The sequence below is a fragment of the Physcomitrium patens genome, chromosome 7 (genome assembly GCF_059467195.1).
Source record: "Physcomitrium patens ecotype Gransden chromosome 7, ASM5946719v1, whole genome shotgun sequence".
NCBI classification, from domain to species: domain Eukaryota; kingdom Viridiplantae; phylum Streptophyta; class Bryopsida; order Funariales; family Funariaceae; genus Physcomitrium; species Physcomitrium patens.
Genome location: NC_143416.1, coordinates 1,013,215 through 1,034,817, shown reverse-complemented (window position 1 = coordinate 1,034,817; position 21,603 = coordinate 1,013,215). Strand labels below are relative to the sequence as shown.

Here is a 21,603-nt window from a genome sequence, read left to right as displayed (position 1 = left end):
TGGAGTCATAAACAAACTAGTTGCATTTCAACATCTCATGAATGATCTTATTTGTGAATTTATTTGATGATTTTATTATTTTTTATTTAATCAATATTTTAATCTACACTAAGAACACAAAAAAGTATCAACTTCATGTTCATTGTGTATTACAAAAACTTAGAAATGTAAGATTGTATACTCTAATTGTCGTTTTACTTATTCTACAAATTCTTTTCAAAATAAACCTATATAGGGGAATTCGAACATAAGGAAAGACTAAGCACATGAGCATCACTTGTTAGGGTCATACAATTAACTATAATCTGGACCACTAAAATATCAAAAAATACTACAATGCTTCCTTCCAGTAATAATACTCCTTCATCAACTGATAACAACATTGTGCAACCTCGCACTCTTAAAAGATTGCTCAAAATTCATAAATTCCCATCCAACACTAAGAAAACAGACTTCACTCCAACCAATCTGGATTCACAAAATTTTTGTAATCACAGACTTCTTTAGTCCAAAATACACACAACTCTCGATAAACAACAATCATAATCTTTCAATCATAATCAATCTTCTAATAACTTCTCATAAAATTCAATCACATAATATTCCAATTACATAATCAATAACTCATAAATTAATCTTTGATTTATTCTTTAGAATCACTTCTCAATATTCAAAAACTATCCATTACTCTTCAACAACAAAAACAACAAAGAAAACAAAGAGGTAGCACCAAGCTTAATCCCGGCTCATGACTATCATAGTCTGGCCCCCCAACAAACTTCTACAACTCCTATATAATTGCTACTGATTTCTAGATCCTAATCATAATCCTGTAGTAAACCACTTTTAATAACTAAATCAACCATCCGTCCTCTTGAACTCACTATTCTATGGTCTATTAATCTATTTTACCAATATCTTAGAAAAACGAACTAATATCTATTCTACATAGCCCCACTCCTATCTTTGCAACATCCTCGCAAATACACAATTGATTCCTATCTAAAAACTACTTAACAAAACTGTACAAAGTTACTAGTTCCTCTAGCCTACTCAATTGATCATTTGCTGCATTATCGAATGTAGGTTCCATCGATTCTGGTTCTAAATTCAAATTTTTCTCCTCCACCAATCCATCCATCATCTCCTTCCTCAACTGGTTTGATAGATCTTCATTATACTCATCCAATACATAGACTTAAATTTCCAATTTTAAGATCAGGGCATCTCGAAGTTCCAATTGATGTTGTTGCTGACTCATCCATTCTGGAACATCTTCAATAAACACTAGTCACCGGCTCTTCACTGTTAATTCTACCATCAATTTTGTCACCTCAACTTGTAAAACTTTGATTTTGGACCTCAACTTCTCCGTTTTGTATTTGGATTGGTCACTCAATGCCTCTTTCTCTTTCATCAATAACTTTGTCTTGTCTCCTTCTACCTGCAACTAGCATTTGAATTTTTTTCATTCCAAATTCTATGTCTTGCGATTCTGGATCAATTTGTCCCGTTGTCCTTCCACAATCCGTAAGATATATTCTTTTTCTTTCATCCAAGCTTCTTGTTTCTTTAAAAATCTCCTCTCCAATGTCAACTTGGATTCCGCATTCTCTTAGAGTATCCGTTCTTTCTCTGCGATTTTTTTTTTTTTTTTTTTTTTTTTTTTTTTCCGATTCTACTCTGATATCACCTTCTTGCTATCCTCTTTGTCTGTTGTTCTCTTTGGACTTTCAATTGCCATGATGCTCCCTCTTTCAAGCGCATAATTGGAACTACTACTCTCAAAAATACAAGAAATACAAGAAATGGTACTCCAATCAACCCAAAACAACACCACAAAATGACTTTAACTGGTGCCCTACTCCTATTCTTTTACTACCTAGTGATAATGACAATAGGTTATGCATACTGTCCATGAAAGGTAATGGAAAATAATCCTTCTTGGTGGCTGCATTAAGTTTCCAGAAATCCTAATAAATTTGGATTTTTTCGTTCTTTTTCGGCACCATCACGATTGGAGAAATCCACTCACTATTTGGTACTGGGTAAATAAAATCAACCACAAGAAGCTTTTCTAATTCCTCCTTCACCATGAAGGAATATTTAGCATTAAGGCGATGTTGCCTTTACCGTACCAGTTTAGCATTCTCCTCTAAAATGATACGATGCTCACAGACGTCAGCGAGAATATTCTTTAAATCAACATAAGTCTAAGCAAAAGCGGACTTATGATATAAGAAAAATTCTATCGAATAGGTCAACTCTTGCTCTTTAATACCTTCATAGACCTTAATTGTTTATGGCTCTACTGTGGTCGCCAAGTTAATAGTTTGACATAAAGGTGCAACGACAATATTCTGTTTCAATCCTCGCGTTGGTTAAAAATCAATCAGTAAGTCTGACATGTGCGAAGTACTGAATCTTGTGTCCACGCCACTAACATGGTGCACATTATACTTGGTCATCCAATCAATACTAATATAATCAAAGCTTTCTGAATCCGTTGGATATATCAAGTACTCCTTCAAACCTCCACATTGGTATACCACTCTAGGATATTGCATTGCCTCCACGAGCGCCTCCATGATTAGTGCAACTGCATCATCATCAGAGCTAAGCTCATCATCCGACGTCAATTTAGATGCTGGCAATTGAGACTCTCCATGATAACATACTGGATACATTTGTAATACCATTTTGTTGCCGCCCTTGCCAATTATCAAAGTACCCCGACCCCAATCGTTCTTGGCCTTCGCTTGATAAAGCTAGGGTCATCCCAATAAAATTAGATACGATAAAGTCGAACGTTGTAGTGGAAAGATGATATAGTCAATTACTTATGTAATACCAACAATTATAATTTGAACACTCCGTAAAATATCCATTGGTTTAACCCGGCTATGATCTGCCATCCATAATACCAATGTCGTGGGTACTAAGTATTCCAAATCTAAAGCATCCATTGTATCAGCATTTATTAAATTGACACTGGAACCACCATCCACCTGAATACCAGAGATCATGACATCGTCAATCGAAACATCAATGGTTGGTGTACCTCGGTCAGGGTTCAAACTGACTTCACAAACTTCCTTATTATGTTGCCTAAGCCATGTTAACGATGAATTTAATGTAAAACGACACTCTAGTACGACTGCTAGAAGTTGCTTCATAGAAATAGAAGGCCAAATAGCATCCAGATCCTTCACTATGTCATAGGGTTCCATATTTAAGGTAATATCCAATGCCCTCTTTTTTTTCATTGGTTGGAGTTTAACTCTTTGAGGTAAGATATTCTTCAGTCTTGGACTTGGAATTGGAACAGCAGATGGATTTTTTTTGGAATTTATGCCTATGAGAGGATCTTTCAACAGAAAGAACATTTTTTGGAATGGCATAGAGAATAGAACAGCTTGAAACAAAACCAAAGCTTCTGTACTCGGGACCTCATTGGATTGCCTAACTGAGTCAGGTCTCATACTGGATAAGAGGCCTGTAAGAGGACCTAGATGAGATGGCTCCATAATTGGGTCACATTGGCCCTTCGCTTCAGGATCACCCAAATATTGAATTGATCCTTTCATTTTTTGCTAACTCCTCGTAAGAACGGCTTGGACACATTCGACCCAATTTACCGAAGAATCTTGAGGACCTTAATTTATCTCCTCAATTTTTCTTTGATTTTGGATCTACTGATCTCGATTATTGAAATTAAACAGAGCATTACATTGCTGATAAGTATGCCCCGACTGCTTGCAATTCCCACAAACTGGCGTAAAATCGTCATTGACTCTAGAATTGGGACATTCACTTGCATAATGGCCAATCTATCTACAACAGAAACAACAAAGTGGTCTTCTTGCACCTCCACTAGGCATATTAGGTGTCTCCATCGGTATATACCTATTACGCTTGTTCTATGTAGGGTTAAAAAATGATCCTGGTTGTTCAGTTGGAACGGAGGGAATTTGATTCAATGATATCGAAGGAGCATATTTCTGATATTTCTACTACTCCTTCCAATAATGCTGGAAGTTTGATGTAGACCCCTAATTAAAATTGGAATTTTGAAAGTTATTGAATGCTTGATTTTGTCGATTAGATCGTTTTCTATTCCATCCAAACTTATTTCTCGATTGAATTTGATTGACGTCCCAGTGAATTGGTGGGATCATGGTTTGATTACTAAATTGTTGTTGCCTTTGCAAATTTCAAAAATTAGCTGTTAAGTACTTTCCTTTGCAAAATGTACATTGACCCATCATTTGTGAGGGTGAAGGACATTCTATTATCAAATGACCGTGGCCCTTACAACTACTACACCAAACATTGGTCGTAGTATTGGTAGGCTTTTGCCTCTTCTCCTTATCCTTGGTCATATTAACTGCCATTTCCTCCATTTTCTTCGTCAGGTTCAACAACAAGACTTCATTGGAATCTTTTGGGGCTAGTATTATTGGTAACTCTGCCACAGTTAACGCTTATTGTTGATATGGAAAATAGGAAGTATATACTGTTGTCACGTTCGATGGCACAACTTGTAATGGGGTGACATTAACTAGTCTCTAAATATTGGCACTGGAATTGGCCCTTTTATCTAACATCCGTGGATAAACACCCACTGATCCGTTCCAAGTCGGATTTTGATAACTACTTTGAACTGGAATCATCATAGCTCTCGCAATTAAAAACTGATCATAATGACATTCCTCTCAAATCTTGGATCTATTAAAGGATGCAGACACCGTAACGGGTTGAGCTTCCATCACAAATATTTTTAACTCTAGTGGTTGCAAACCATTGATTAATATGGATAAGATAAATGCCTCCGACATTTGGTGATTCAGCTACTTACTGAGTGTATCAGCCACCCGACCATAATACGATTCTACCACCTCTCCTAGGATCATTTTGTTGTTCATTAACCTCTCTTGAAGACGATCCTCAAAACCTATTGGCTGAAAATGGATTAAGAATGTATTCTTTAATGCTTCCCAATTTGGAAATTGATCCACTAGTTAGCGGTTGTACCATTCAAACGCCGTGTCTTTTAAGGTTGCTGGCAAACATCGTAATTAAATATCTTTGGTTCTTCCATTATTGGCTACACATGCTGTCAAAAATTGAGACAAATGTTGATCGGGATCCGTATCCGGAAAGCCCCAAAAAGTAGGTAATTCAGGCATGCTCATTGTGCGATCGCTCACATCATCCATTTGTACTGCTATTGGAACTGCTGAACCACCCGTTGCTATTGAAGATGATAATGTGTGGCTTAATCTTTTAATAAAATTACCATTGCCTTTCCTAATTATCTTTTTTGGACTTTCCAACCTCTTCAATTTACTATTATTATCCCTAAATAAGTTTATTGGTTGAATTGGAGGTAAAAATGATGGATTTTGAAATATGCTAAATTGGCCCTTATTGGCAAGCAATTTATGCCATTCTATAGAACCAGTTTTTACAAAATTGGTGGTTTCTGCTATTGGAAAGGTACCCAACGGAATACCTAATTCTTTTGTATTTTCACTACTAGCAGTTAACATATTCAAGAGATACGCTAAGCTGGTGACAAAATTTTCTACGAGTGTTCTTGGAAATTTTCTTAATGATATATATGTCTGAAATATTAGAGATCGGTCAACTTTTGGGTATGCTCGGATATGCCGACAGGCATGCAACTATGGCTTAATCTAACTTTATCAACGCTTCTTTTTTAACTTGCGTTCTTGCTTGTTTCACAATAATTCTCTTGCTTGCACTCTCTCTTGTCTTTCTTTTGATTAGCATGTTTTCTTTACTGTAATGTTTTCATTCTTAATAACCATAATCTTTCATTATATACTGCTAAATTTACTTCCTATATTCTATCTACTCATTCGGCAGTTAATTCCTAACACTCAATGCTATTGTCAATCCTCGGCAGTGGTGCCAAAATGTAATTGTCATTTTACTTATTCTATAAATTCCTTTCAGAATAAACTTGTAAAGGGAAATTCGAACACAAGGAAAGACTAAGCGCATGAGCTTTACTTGTTAGGGTCATACAATTAACTGTATTTCGAACTACTAAAATACCAAGAAATACTACAATGCTTCCTGCCAAGAATAATACTCCTTCATCAACTGATAACCAAAATGTGCAACCTCACACTCGTAAAAGACTGCTCAGAATACAATAATTTCCATCTAACACTAGGAATAATAGACTTCACTCCAATCAAATTGGATTTTACAGAATTTCTGTAATTACATACTTCTCTGTTCAAAATACATACAACTCTCAATAAACAACAATCATAATCTTCCAATCATAATCAATCTTCTAATAACTTCTCATATAATTCAATCACATAATAATCCAATTACATAATCAATAACTCATAAATCAATCTCTGATTTATTCCACAGACTCACTTCTCAGTATTCAAAAACTATCCATTACACTTCAACAACAAAAACAATAAAGAAAACAAAGAAGTAGCACCAAGCTTAATCCCAGCTCATGAGTATCACAATCTAGCCTCCCAACAAACTTCTACAACTCCTATATAATTGCTACTAATTTCTAGATTCTAACCGTAATCCTGTAATAAACCGCTTTTAATAACTAAATCAACCATCTGTCCTCCTGAACTGACTATTCTATGGTCTATTAATCTATTTTACTAATATCTTACAAAAACGAACTAATATCTATTCTACATATACTAAGATGAAAAAGTATATATTCTACACTATTCAAGTTGAATTCTTAAGAATCATTATTTCTAATAAAGGGCTTATGATAGATTCAAAGAAAGTTTAAAATATTATAAATTAAAAGATTTGAAAAACAATTAAAGATGTATAATATTTTTTGAGATTTGCCAATTATTACAAGATCTTCATGAAGATTTTTTTTCAAGTTGCAACTCTTTTTATAAGCTTGATATGTAAAGATAAATTTGAATGAAATAAAAAAATGGATAAATTTTTAAAGTTGAAAATATTCTTAGTAGAATTAGGGTTTAAAAAATAAAAATATATTTATAAATTTGAAGGTTTTTTGAATTCTATAGTATGTATATAAAGTAAAATTTGAACAATGTATTGGTGAGTTAATTGTGAATACATATGCAAATTTTGATGTCAATCAAATAGTTAGATTGAAGTATATGAAGGTTTTTGTAGATTAAGGTTTCAAAAATTGGAGTTTGAAGATCAATGAGTATATCTAAGATCTTTAATAATCTATCAATTGGATTGAAGTGAATTTTTTTTATAGATATTAGGCTCAATTTTTAATATTTAAGTAAAATTTAAGAACAATTCAATAGTTTAAAAAGAAGATATTGGCATTGAAAGTTTAACATTCAGGTTGGAATAAGAGGCCATCAAATATCAAATTGGATTATCTTGCATTTCTTTCATTTGATAAGTACGATTGATTTCATCTTTATTATGATTTTTTTTAACTATGATATTACAAAGTGTGTAAATTTTGAGTTGATATCAATAGTTTGATCATTAATTGTTGAGGTTCCATTTTGCTACAAGATTTGTTAAGAGTTTGTTTAAGATCAAAAGCTTGCTTTGAATTTGATTTAGGATTTGATCTATAATTTGGCTAAAATTAGGATTTCATTAGAATTTGATTTAAAACTTATCTAGGATTTATCTAGGCTTTAAGATTTTATTAATATTTTATTAGGATTTCACGTAGAATTTTATTAAGATTCAAATAGAGTTTTAATTAAGATTTTATTTAATATTTGATTAAGTTTTAATTAAAATTTTAATTAGAATTATATAAATAATTTTTATTTTTAGTATTTCTTTAAGATTCTTTATTTTTCTATTATGACTTCTTTTAAATTTATTTTGATAGGTTAAAAGTTGATTAAATTTATTAGAAATTATTTGAAGTTTATTTAAGGCTCTATTAGACTTAGTAGGATTGTTGTTGCATTTTTACTTACCTTCTATAAGTAGAAGCCTAATACATTCTTAAGAAAAAATATACATAATATGATACCATATATACAAGTCAGACAAACTTCAAGTACTTCATATTTGTACATGTTTTAAATCATTGCAAAGTCTATTGGAATATATCTTTATCAAGATTTGATTTCAAGATAACTTATTGATTCAAAAAAAAATAAGGTTTGTCAATCGTCCTTTCTAGACATTCTTATCTTGAACCAAAAGAAAGAGATAGAGCTTTTGATCAACAAACGACCATTCTCTTAAAGTCAAAGTATTTTCATCTTCAAGAAATAAAATCAACATTGACTACTGATTCAATTTTTGTCAAGCAAATTCAATTAAGTGTATCTTTTGATATTTTTGTTCCAATAATTATTTTAAGTTTCATAATACTTCTAATTTTGAATTCAAAAATAATCTATTCTATTTTGAAAGATAATTATATATTTTTGAAGATAAAGCACAATTATGTGTTCTTTAAACTTATCATGACTTTCCAACACTATGATATTTTGGATACAATAAGACTTTAAAACTAATATCTAAAGATTTTTGGTCGCCTCAAATGTTGAAGGTAGTTAAAGACTTTGTACAATCATGTGATATTTTTTGAAGATTCAAAACTCTTCATCATCAACCTTATAAACTTCTTCAGCCACTATCTATTTCAAAACAACCATGGTTTTTTGTTTCTATGGGTTTTATCACATACTTTCTTGTCTTAGGTGCATATAATTCTATATTTGTGGTAGTAGATTCTTTTACCAAAATGACACATTTTGTACCATGTACAAAATCTATAGCATGTAAAAAAATAGCTAAGTTTTTTTTTAACAATATCTATTACCATCATAGATTGTCTAAAGATATTATATTGAATAAGAGGACTCAATTCTTTTTTAGATTTTATAAAATCTTTTTTAAGATTTTAAAAGTAGATATAAAATTTTCTATTAATTTTTATCTTTAAATGGATAGGTAAATAGAATGGATGAATCAAGTTCTAGAGCAATATTTGAAGTGTATCATCAACTATCATCAAGATGATTGGAAAATTCTTTTGTCATTGGCAGAGTTTCTATATAATAATTTGATACATTCTTTTATTCAAAAAATACTTATTTTTACCAATTATGGTTATCATCCATAATTTAATACTTTTAACTTTTCAAAAATTTATAATCATGTAGCAAAAGATTTGGCAAATTATTTATCAGAGTTATATACAATAATAAAGGTGTTGTTAAAAGAAGCTCAAGAATGACAAGAATAAAGGTGTTGTTAAAAGAAACTCAAGAATGTACATATCTATTATAAAGAATAACTATAATTTAATATAAATGAAAATATATAATTATTTTGTTGCAAATTTAAGTCTACTTATTTTTGTGATAAGTTGGATTTTTTTCTATTTGTAAATAAATCAATCTTATTGCTTATTGATTATATCTACTGGAGTCTATGAAGATCCATCTTGTATTCTATGTGTCTTTTTTTGAGCCATATTAGATGATGAATATCTTAAAAAAAGACAAATATCTTTTTTTTTAATAGAAATAAAAAATAATCAAGAATTCAAGCTAAAAGAAGTCTTGGATATAATGTAGTGCCAAAATAGATTAAAATATTTTGTTCATTGGTATGGATACAATATAAGTGAATGTACATAGCAGCCAAAAAAGAATCTTATAAATACAACAAAGAAGATTGAGGCTTTTCATCAATAATATCCATCAAAATCAAGATGAAGAATAGCAAATCTTTGTTATAAAAGAAATAAGATCCAGAGAAAATAGCATTCTATCTTCTATTTTTATTTACAACTTTTGTATATTTGTGACATTAAGAAGATGGAGAACCAACAATAAGTACATTTAATTCAAGAGCTTTTACTTATTGACTTATTGGATGAGTTATTGTAAGTATCACAAAATTTAAGACTATGTAATGAAGATGAAGATCCTCAAGAACAACATGTCTTTTTTGAAATAGATAGAAAAATACAACGTATTTGATATCATGAACTTGAAAGAGATTCTTGATATTTGGTGATTTCATTAGAAATAAGAACAAATTTTGATACTATTTCAAATATATTATTTGGATGGAGTTACAAAGGCCTCAATAAAAATCAAATAACAAAGTGGTCTTTTTGCCTTAGTATGATATGAGTATAAATTTCACTTCTCAATTCCAATTATAAGATGATTTTAAAAATTTAAAGGTCTTATTTATACCAATAAGGAAAAAGATAGAAAACTTACAAACAATGAATATTAAGTTGCATTCCTCACACAATAAGTCCAAGGAAGATCATTCACTAAAAGCTAACTTCACATTTTCATACACCATTAGAAGCACCATTTCTTGGCAAACGAACCATTTATGTGAGTGTAAATTTCACTCTTCAATCCCAATTATAAGATGGCCTCAATTAAGAGTTTCTTATAATTGGTGGTATGAAGTAAAGTAAGCAATTGGCAAAAACCAAGAGGAACAATAACAATACACGTGAAAGAAATGAAATCAAGTAATCACAACATCCAAAACTAAGTCATAGTCTATTCACTTGATTTTTACCTAGAAAAAAAAATAAAAAAATAAATAAAATAGTTTTCAATAGATGATTTTTTTATCTTTTCAATGACATAAAAATCATATAATTTCAAGTTACTATGAATAAGTTATGATAGATTAAAAATAGAGTCTAAATAATAAAAAAAGGTAAATGAATAATTTTTACTTTAAGAATAACTTGCTTAAGAAAACAAGATTTTGAGCCTCACCAAGGCTCACAAGTAGTATATATTGGTTTTCTAAAGAGGCCTTGAGGCCTTAGTCTTATCTTCCTACCTATATCCAATGTGCTACAACCCATATGGGAATTGTGCACCTCTCTTTCTACAAGAACTATATTAGCTGTTGGTCCTCCTATTTTCTACTGGTAAAACTACTTTTTTTATATTTTTGACTTCACCATGGTATTCAAAAACACCCTATTAGCTTTCAAACCTTGTATAGCCTTCAAATCTTGCTTCATTTCTACATAATGGCTCTCAAGGTGGTAAAATTCAATTTTACCTAAGTCTTAAAAATTTTTCTAAAAATTCATAAATAATTCTAAATAAATTCTAAATAAATATTATAATATTTCTATAATAATAATATCCATATAAGGCTATATTTTTCTATCTTGATAATTTTTTGTAGTAATAAAATCAATTTGAATCCACTAAAAATCCTATTTTCTATATAATTAACTAAAAAGACATGAAGTCTTTTTTATGCTTCTTCTAACTATTAACTAATCATTGATAGGATTTTATAAGTGATATATGTAGATAGGGAGCCAATAAAGACATTGGTCTCAATAATTAACTCTTAATACTTAATAATAAGAATAATACTAAACTAACTAAGATAATTACTTCCAAGACTTACTAAGACTCCATTTTTATAACTTTCCTTCTAATAAGAATTTTGTAACTTACAAATACTTCTAAATTATAATAAATATTTGGAGAGTCAAAAACACTATCTAATCTAAACATTTGTATGATTAATTGACTTAAAACTATATTTTTAATTAATCCACCAATTAAGATCAATTTGTGAGACTTACATTCATTTTTTTGTAATGTCAAGGTTGTTTTGAATAATATTTTTTTGTGAAATAAAAAAAACCACATTTTGATAAATTAAGAGAATTTTATAAGAAATCTATAAGTAAACTTTGTAGATTTGTAAGCATAATTTTGTTAGATATATGTTATAAAATTAAGATTTATTAAAATATTACATCAAAGATTATTAAAATTCAAGTATGTTAAGGTATTAAAAATTGAATTTTGAAGGTCATTGAGAATTTCTATGACTTTTTGAAATTTATCAATTAGTTCAAAACAATTATTTTTTATGCTAATAGTTAACTTGCTTTATGAAGGTTTATAAAAATATTTAGAATAAAAAAATAGTACAAAAAAAGCTAGTGACCTTTGTTGATTTACATTCAAGAAAGAAGACGACCTAAGATATATTTTGTTATAATATGGCTATTTGGTGAAAGAAAAAATAAAGAATTATCTTCTAAAGAATCTTAAATTTAAATTTAAAAAAAAAAAAAAAAAAAAACTTTAGAAACATAGATTAAAATATTAGATAGATAGTAAAATAATAGAAAGAAATTCTATTTATTTTTTAGAACCACAAATAAAATAAAATAATATAAGTTATAAAAAATAACATTATAGATATATTAAGAGAAAAATAAAGAGTATATATGAGCAAATATATATTTGCAAAAATCTTAGATTGATACCGAAAAAGAATTAGTTGTAAACTAGGATTGTAATGAGATCTTTAAAGCACAAATTGATTTTCTTTTGTACTACAAATATATAGTAAAAATATAAATAAAAATAAATTTTTAGTTCATATTCTATCATCTTAATTCAAAAAGAATTCAAGACATTTAAACAAGACTTTATGAAAGCTTCTTAGTTTATTTTTCTTGTCTTTATACCTAATAGATTAAAGTTAATTATTGATTTTTCTTTTAAGCCTGTATTTTATTCTAAAAATACTTCTATTACCTTAAAAAAGCCATAAAATAATAAAAATAAGATAAATTAGATAAATAATTATTATAATTGACTCAAACATAAATTTAAGTGTAAGATTATGCTAAAAGAATATTAAGATTGGTTGGATTAATAATTGAAAGACAATTATTTGTGAATCATGGTCAAAATCAGATCTTTAGCGATTAAAAAAATTGCCTAGGACAAAGTATGGGAGTATTTAGAGATTGGCATGTAGGATTGGCAAGTTAATTTAAAGCTTATTATAAAGGCTAGAAAATAATTTATTAGGTTTTAAAATGACTTTAAAAAGATAATATAAAGTCAAGATTGGTATTAACAATTAGGATTTTATATAATAAAATTAAAACTAGCATTTTTGGGTAGTTTATGCATATTAAAGAACATCTACAATTTGAATTTCTTAAGTGTATAAATGATTTTATTTAGAAGATGTGTGTACAAATTCAAGCTATTGTGATAGTAAAAATAAAAGATATCTAATCATAATTGCAAGAAAGTACAAAATTTAGGATATTTTAGAATTAACTAGGTATTTTATAATATGTAAGGATTTATAAGTTAGAATGTAATAAAACTTAGCTTATGATTAGAAGCCTTAATGACTAAGCTATAAATCAATTTTGAATAAAAATTAATGATTGAAGAAAGATAATTGCTGTTGTAACTACTTTATTAACTTTTAAGTTGGTGACTTCAATTGTCAAGGATATAAATTACAAATAATCAAAAAATCAAAAAATCAAAAATTATTATTAAAAAAATAAAAAATTACTAAAAAATAATATAATATTAGAATTAAAATAGATATTATCAAAGATAAGAAGACTAGAGGTTTTTAAAATAAGACTAATAAAAGAAAAGCTGTTGATAAGAATAAAGAAAGTTTTGTTCTTATCTCCATGTATATTATTTAATTAGAAGCTATGTAACAATATTTTGTAGAACTTCTAACATGTTTCCAATTTGTAAGACATGTATTTATCTTATAAGATAAGTTTCTTACATGTGCACTACATGACCAACTTATATTACAAATTTTTAACATGTATAATATGTGACAAAATTATTGGCCAAGTTTTCAACCTATTAATCAACTATAAATACATGTAAAGTCAAATTTGTCTTTATGAAGCTTCTAAAAAGCCATTTTACAAGATATTATTAAATCTAATTATCTTTAACTTCTATATAATATTTATATAAAAAAAAATGATTATATTTGGAGTCTTTATTTTGATTTTGATAAATTTTATTTTTAAAAAAAATATCAATATTTTTTGTAATATTTGTAAGAGTCTTTATTGAATCTCATGTACATTTATTAGTATCATATCTATACCAATGTACAAGATATTCTAACCTTATTTCAATGTTATCTTAAGTCTAAAACTTCTTCTACTTCAAATTCTTTATTATTATCTATTTCTTTAAAAAAAGTAATATTTGTCTTCTTTTTGGTACATCCATTACTTATATGGCTTAAGAAGAGACATATATAGTACTAAATGGATCTACATAGAATCCAATAGATATTATCAATATGCAACTAAATTGATTTGATCACAAATAGGAAATGGTCAAAGTCTAGGATAATCCAACTTGTCATAAAGGTACTTATTCTTGATATTATAATTAAGTAATAATATCTTGTTATTAATACGAAATTGAAGATCTTCCTTATAATAGGCATCTTGATAATAATCTATCATCAAAAATATAGGATCATAAGTACTTGAAATTAAAAGATTTGTGATAAAATCCATAAAAATAGAAGACTATAATTGTTTTGGTATAAATAATGGCTAAAAAAGCCTATAACATCAATGACAAGAAATATACTATCTTTAATAAAGATCACATGATTGTACTAAGTTTTTAATTTCTTTCTATATTTAAATACACAAAAAATTTCTTGATATTAGCTCTAAAATCTTGTTATATCTAAAATGTCCTATAATTGAGAAGTTGTAATAAGCTTGAAGAACTTATAATTATGCTTCACCTTGTAGAACATATAAATGTTCTTAAAAATAAGATACATTGTTTTTGAATTTAAACTTAGAAGTATTATGAAATTTAAATAGATTATTCTTAATATCATAAATAAGAAGATTTAAAGATATATTTGACTAAATTAGTTTTAAAAAAAATTAATATTTTAAAGATTTAATTAGATTTTATATGGTTTCTTATGATTTTTTTAAGTTTTTTAAAAATTACTTTTAGAATTTTTTATAATTCTTTTATCATTTCTATAAAATTTCTTTTAAGTTTCTTTAGAATTGATTAGGATTTTTGTAAAGATTTTATCAAAATTATTAAAGGAAATTGATTGGAATATAATAATAATTTTTTAGAATTTTTTTGAAGTTGATAAAGAAAACTTGACATAATTAGAAGCTTATTTAAATTATTTAAGATTTCTAAGAAGATGTTTCTATACACTTTATGGAATTTTTAAAATTTTACATCCAAATCTAAGATAAAATCAAATCCTTTGTGCAGCTAAATATCCAATGCATTTCAAAGTTTATTTTTATATAATACAAAAATATATGAATAAATTATTGTAGTAATATCTATGATGTACTATCATAGTTAGCCAACCTTTTTACTATTAAGAAAACTTCTATACAATAACAAGATATATTCTCTTACTGAATAAACTCTGTTTTTATGCCAAATATATTTATGATCTATAATTTGATATTTTTAAATTTTTAAAAGTCAAAAATTTAACAATAGATAATTGAGTATATAAAATAGAAAAATATTATATAATAGTAAAAATAAAACTAAAGAAAGTTTTAAAATATTTATGCAAATATATATTTTTTTAAATCATTATTAAAAGCAAGTAATAAAAAAATATTTTTTTATAATATAATATAAGAAAATTTGATCTTATAACAAAGCAAATTATTTCAGGTTTTTGAAAAGAAAACTAATTTAATTGCATATTAGTTACAACTATCAAAGTCAATAAAGATTTATTATATATTCTATGTATTTCTTATTGAGCCTTATATTATAGTCAATGTATTGTAAAAAATGAGCTACTTCTTCTTATTAAATTAAATAATATTCAAGACTTTAGAATTGAAAAACCTTGAATTTAAGGTAGTATAAAAATAAATTAGAATATCTTATACATGAGCACGAATATGATATTAGTAAATTTACATAAAAATTATCTAAGTATGTAATAAATGCATCAAAATTTATAGCTATTTTTTTATTAATAACATCTATTAAAATCAAGTACCAACTATTAATAATATAATGGTATGAATCAAGAAAAAAAATTTAAAGATCAATGTATAGAACTTCTTTGCAACATAGAGAATTTAAGGCTAATAGATTCATTTGAAGAGTTGGTATTTGTAAAATTATCAAATATAGCATTTAGGATGTTTTAACATAAATAACATCTAAATTATTATGAATATTTTTAAAAGAAACATGTTATTATTTTAATGGATAGAAAAATATATTCTATTTAATAGTAAAATCTTAGAAGAGAATCTTAAGGCTCAATGGTACTATTAACAATGGATATTTTCACTTAATAGTATGAAAAATTTGTTGCTTGAAGGTAGTTATGAAGGCTTCAATAATAATCAAATAAGAAGATAGGCCTCTTGCCCTTGATTATGATATTATTAATGGTTAAAAGAGCCTATTAATTATCTTTGTATAAAATATAAATCAAATTTTATTTCTAATATTATTTTATAAATTTTAATTTTATTCATTTATAAAAAAAAAATTGATTTCTCATTGTGAAACTTAATGCTTAGGAAAAAAGATTATATAAAAAATGCTTATATTAATTTATTAAAGAAAAATAAATAGAAATAGAAAGAAACATATTGAAAAGATAATATCTTTTTTAAGAAGCTTTAAAGAAGTTTTTTAGACATAGATTAGATATTTTAACTTTTATAGATATGTCACATGGCAATTGAAACTTGTCTTGTAAATTTTTATTCATTAAAAATTGTGTAAATAGCAACCTACAACTTAATACTTGGTAGTCCTTAAAAAGCTTCAATAAGATCTTTTAAGTAGTTGGTATATACAAAGGCAAGAGTAAGACTATCATTAGTCTTATTAACATCTTTCTTCTATTCTTGTCTTGATTCAAGACTCTCTAAGCTCTTTATAATTGACAACAATTATTTTAGTTTCTTTCCTTAAATCTTTTATTTAAAACTTATTTATCAACTTTCTCTCTTTTTATGATACATGAATGTATTTTCTTCTCAAAGTTCTATTATAATTCATGTCCTTTATACCTTCTATCCTTTAAAAGATTTTAAGTTTTTTGAATATTCTTTTGTAAAATCTTTGTATAAATTATCCAAATTTAATGAAGTGTATTGAATTTTATTTTATTTTATTTAAAAAAAAAAAAAAAAAAAAAAAACACACACACACACAGATGTTATCAAGCCTTAGTAATTAGTTAAAACAATTTATATGGATTAGTATTTTGAAATATGGGCAATTTTCGAAAAAATATTAGAAAATGAATACAAAAGCATGATTAAAGATAAGTATTTTAGAAATTGAAACAAAACATGATTTTAAAAACTATTGCTAAAAGTAGAAAAAATGACAATCTATTGATATAATTATATATGCACCTACCAATATGATTATACATACTAAAAAAATTTAAAAAAATTATACCTCTTTGTATCATATTACACCTCTAGGAGGTATAAAAATCATAATAACCTTTTCTCTTGTAGTCATGTTCTTTGCCAACTTAATCAATGCAAAACAAATATATATATATATATATATATAATGATTTTGTCAACCAACTGATTCTACAAAGTGCGAGAATACATATATTAATACAGAAAGAGAGGTGAATATATTGCAAATTTGGCAGAGTTGACATGAGGAGTTGTAGAAGTGAGGCCATGTTGCTAGCAAGCAAGAAAGCATGATGCATCGAAGGCAGTGAAAGAAGGAACCATCTCATGCACCAGGAAAGTTGGTTCCCCTGGAAGCTCCGGATCTCTTCCGATGTGGCTCAGGTTGGCTTTAGGGTGCGGCGCGAGATGTTCCTGGTCGTAGAACATGGTGTGAGCACTCCTCCTCCTTGACAGATTACTCGTGTGTGCTTTGACTATAGCCCGTCGATCAGATTCCAAATGAAGACACTTGAAAGTCTTCCAACCTATTTGTGGCGACGTGAATGCTTCCTGGGGTTCATCAACTTGGCGACAATCACTTTGCAGTGGGACCGATTGCAGGGTATTTATTAGCGCTTACTTGATCCGTACCGGCGGCGTCTGCCTCGGTGACCCTTCTTTTGGAAATAAAGCGCACGGTTCTGCGTGGTTTGCCAGCGAGTGATTACGCCCGCACGTGCTTTTTCTCTTCCGATAATTCCGTCCCCCGTCTTGCCCTCACATACACACAGGGCACTTCTGTCGGTTACTGGCTAAGGCTTCGAGTTAAAGGTCACTCGCTGTCCCTGACAAGTATTCCCAGTGATGGACTCATGGCCAAGCCTGTCAGGCTCAGGCTGTGGAGACGGAACTTATTGCAGGAGTGGCCTTGTGAAGAAGAAGCAGCGGTAACAGCGCAGGTTGTTTCATGTGTGGCTCGCAGTGGTCGTGGTTTGGGTTGTGGGTAAAGTGTTAAGTGGGTTTGCGTTGTTCAGCTCCTGCACCGCGCGCATAAAACGGGTCAACTTGACTGGCTGTTGAGATTCTTGTTATCCCAGCTGGTAGCACTGGAGCAGCAACACAAGCGGCAAGACATTTCAATCTTCCTCTCCGGGTGGGCTCATTCAAAGCAAGAAAACTAGTAGATCATTCCCTTCCTTTCCCAGTTACTGCAGGCAGGAGATGGAGATGGTATAAGGTTAGTCATACAATGTCGTTCGGATTCAGCAGGTCACGTTTGCAGGGAGTTCCTTGATTGGATGCGGTAGGATGAGCAGGCGGTGTGTAGAACGCTGCATACCAGAGAAAACATGGGAAAGCATCTTATTCAGTAGCAAAATCCAGCAGATATCGCAGTCTGAATGATTATTTTACAAATTCAGGTCACTTGGTTTATAGCAACGCCTCTCCTGCCTCCCCAGATGAATGTCAACAAGTCTAATGTACAATACTCGAACTTTTTGTCTATTGGAATTTAAACAAGCCTTGGGTGATCAGGTTATCAGATTCGTCATCAATGCTGACGAATCATGGGTTTTTGACGTACTGCCAAGTATTCACGCATACTGTCAGAATATCCTCGTAAGTGGAGTTCACCCTTCTTCGAGACACCTGGCTCCAGTGAATTAGAAAATTTGAGAATATCAACCTCCAAGTATGATTACAAGCTTGGAAATCACTACTTGGGTTTTGAGCTTGGTAATAACATGGAAGGACTGATTTCGTCGAGGAGCGTGCATCTGCACAAGGATCGCCCTCAAAGTTGAGCGATCAATTGAAGAAGTTGACTTTGATTAATACCTCCACAACCATGAGGTCGTCAAGGAGAGAAGATGACTCCCATGCAGAGCAGCTTTTGCAACAAAGGCTTGAAATTTTGGTGGGCCGTCTGAACTGGTCGTATGCTGTGCTCTGGACGCTCAATCCCCGAACAAGGTCACTACGCTTTCCACCTCCATAAGTTCGATATTGTTGTGATAAAACTCGTTCAAAGATCAGTAGAAAGTTTTCGTTGTAAGTCCGGAGAACTTGTCAACATATGCGCATGTATTAGTCGGCTTATTACATCCGATATTGAAAATCTCGCCTGGAATTCAACTGTCACGTTCTGAACCACAAATCATAGTTGGGAAGACTTCTAACTACGTCATCTTGGTTGATACCAAATGGTGTGTCCACTTCTTTGACGTTTTATGTCTGACCTAGATTTCTGCACATTCGAAGCGATGTTCGCTTTGCTTCTCCTCCTTGTGCATTACTACTGCACTTGAGCCCACGTTTGCCAAGAGCCCGGATACTGGCCTTAATCATGAATTTAACCAGGATACTACGGGGGACTCCACTCAGTAGGGGAATAGAAGAGTGTAGAAAGGGTAGTTGAAAAACACCGCTGAGGAACAATACATCACGTATGACATTATAACACAGAAGAGTCCCTGAATTCATGATACACTCTAACTCACACTTAAACTAAGGGTTTGCTAACTTCACTGCCGACCTGTACGTTCCCTCTAATTCATCTTATAGTTTTCTGGATATTACAGCTATTTGCTCTGATCTTTGTCGTGGAGCTTCTAGATGAAAAAAGTGTTTGGGGGTCTTGTAGATTTGGTTCTGCATGTTAAACAAAGAGTATTACACAAGCTTGGCTGATAATGGTATCTTGTCAATGATTCAGGTTACTCACATGGAAGATGGGCTACTTTAAGGATGCGAACCCGAAGTCTACAGCAACAACAAGTCCACCTAAGGTCAATTGGAGTGCCCAGTTCTTCTACACAACTTACAAACGCTGCTCTTTTGCTCCTGGCTCTGGGTAAGCTAATTTTCTCAAGCAAATAAACGAAGTCGTCAATATGAGGGTAATAAAGTAACAAAACATTGGGCTGTTACTTTATTTAAATTTCCTCATGTTTCATTCATGTTCGATCAGGTTTCTCGAGTCCTTGAAAATTGGCTCAAATTGCGACATGCTGTAAGCTAATAATGAAGATCAAACATCTTGTGTTAAACACTAGCTTTGTTCGACCAGGCACAGAACTCTTTATCATGAATCTTATGGTAGTGTAAACAGTCGGTGAGAATATATTCGGTGGTTTGATTTCCATGAACTGTGCAATGTCGTATCATAGTCAATGTTATAGGCTCCATATTCTGCTGTTCTTAGTCGTACGATCAGGCTCATCACTTGCCGTCAAGTCAGTAGCAAAGTGCAACTGCATAAACTGCAGATGACCTGTGCGTGAGAGTGACTTGAGTAGAGCTCAAGACTGATCCTTATTAAGAAAACAAAATTGCACGCAGAGTTGTTGGAAGGGCGCACATGGAAGGAAGACCCATCTGGTTAACTGATGACTCAGTTTGTGAGAATGCTGGATCAGTGGAGCAAACGCAGTTTCTGAGATGTGCACAAATTATGGTAAGTTAAGAGCTAAGCCAAATGAAATATTTGAAATGTCACGGTGTAATGTCTGAAAATAGTTTAGTGTCGATTCGCTGTTGAAGAGTCTGTATTATTAATTGTGTCTATCATGAAATTGTTGGTGTTCTGTACTTATGGAGAAATCACACGAGTGCTAAGCACACAGACGACAATAGAAGTTCTTTTGGGTCCAAGTATAGCAGTTCTGATCGGTGGTAGTGTGCAGACATTGACGTGTATTCCATGCCTCGACAGTGTCCTCGAAATTGGCACCGTGATTGCTGTAAGTGAATTCCTCCACTTGTCGTTTTTTGACTGAGTAGAATTTAGGTCGCATCCCCTCAGCTAAGTTCGAAGCCACTGTTTACAACGCCCTGATCTCTGATGGCCACGCTTTCTACTTTAAAACAGAAGAGCACGCATACCTTCCTTCTAGGAAGAAATGCTGCTTTCTCAAGTTCACTCGCCGGTGATCAAATCTACACGATGTTGAGACATGTGGTGAGATTGACCACTTGTTCGTGTTGTGTGGTAAAGATCCACGATCTGATCCAGTGACAGTTTTAAGCAATCAGCTTTTGCAAATTATTTCTTGATTCCCTTCCTAATATCTAGTTTCAATAACAGTCAATTCTATTATTGTAACATTATGGTACCAAAACTTACAGAAGTTTCGTTGTTACGACCGCCACAAATTTCTAGTCAAAAGATACTAAATATACGGCCAGTATTTTATTTTATTCGTTTGTCTGTTCTCCCGTTTCTTCTCTCTGTCTTTCTATATTTCACGAACGAACAGCATTCGTAAGACGATCTTCCCTGATGACTCGGTTGCACTTGTTGCCCCTCGATTGGTGACAATGTTGCTTGGATGACGTTAAAGTCAACTTCTTAATTTGTACTGTAACTGTAA

The 21,603-nt window shown here is 30.3% G+C and overlaps 1 long non-coding RNA gene across 1 annotated transcript; it reads left to right on the top strand.

Annotated features, from left to right (window-relative positions):
- Window positions 1–20,577: 20,577 nt before the first annotated feature.
- LOC149988508 (uncharacterized) lies at window positions 20,578–21,077 on the top strand. The gene is made up of 2 exons (XR_016504031.1): window positions 20,578–20,687; window positions 20,917–21,077. It is a non-coding gene; the product is annotated as an uncharacterized LOC149988508 (long non-coding RNA).
- Window positions 21,078–21,603: the final 526 nt, after the last annotated feature.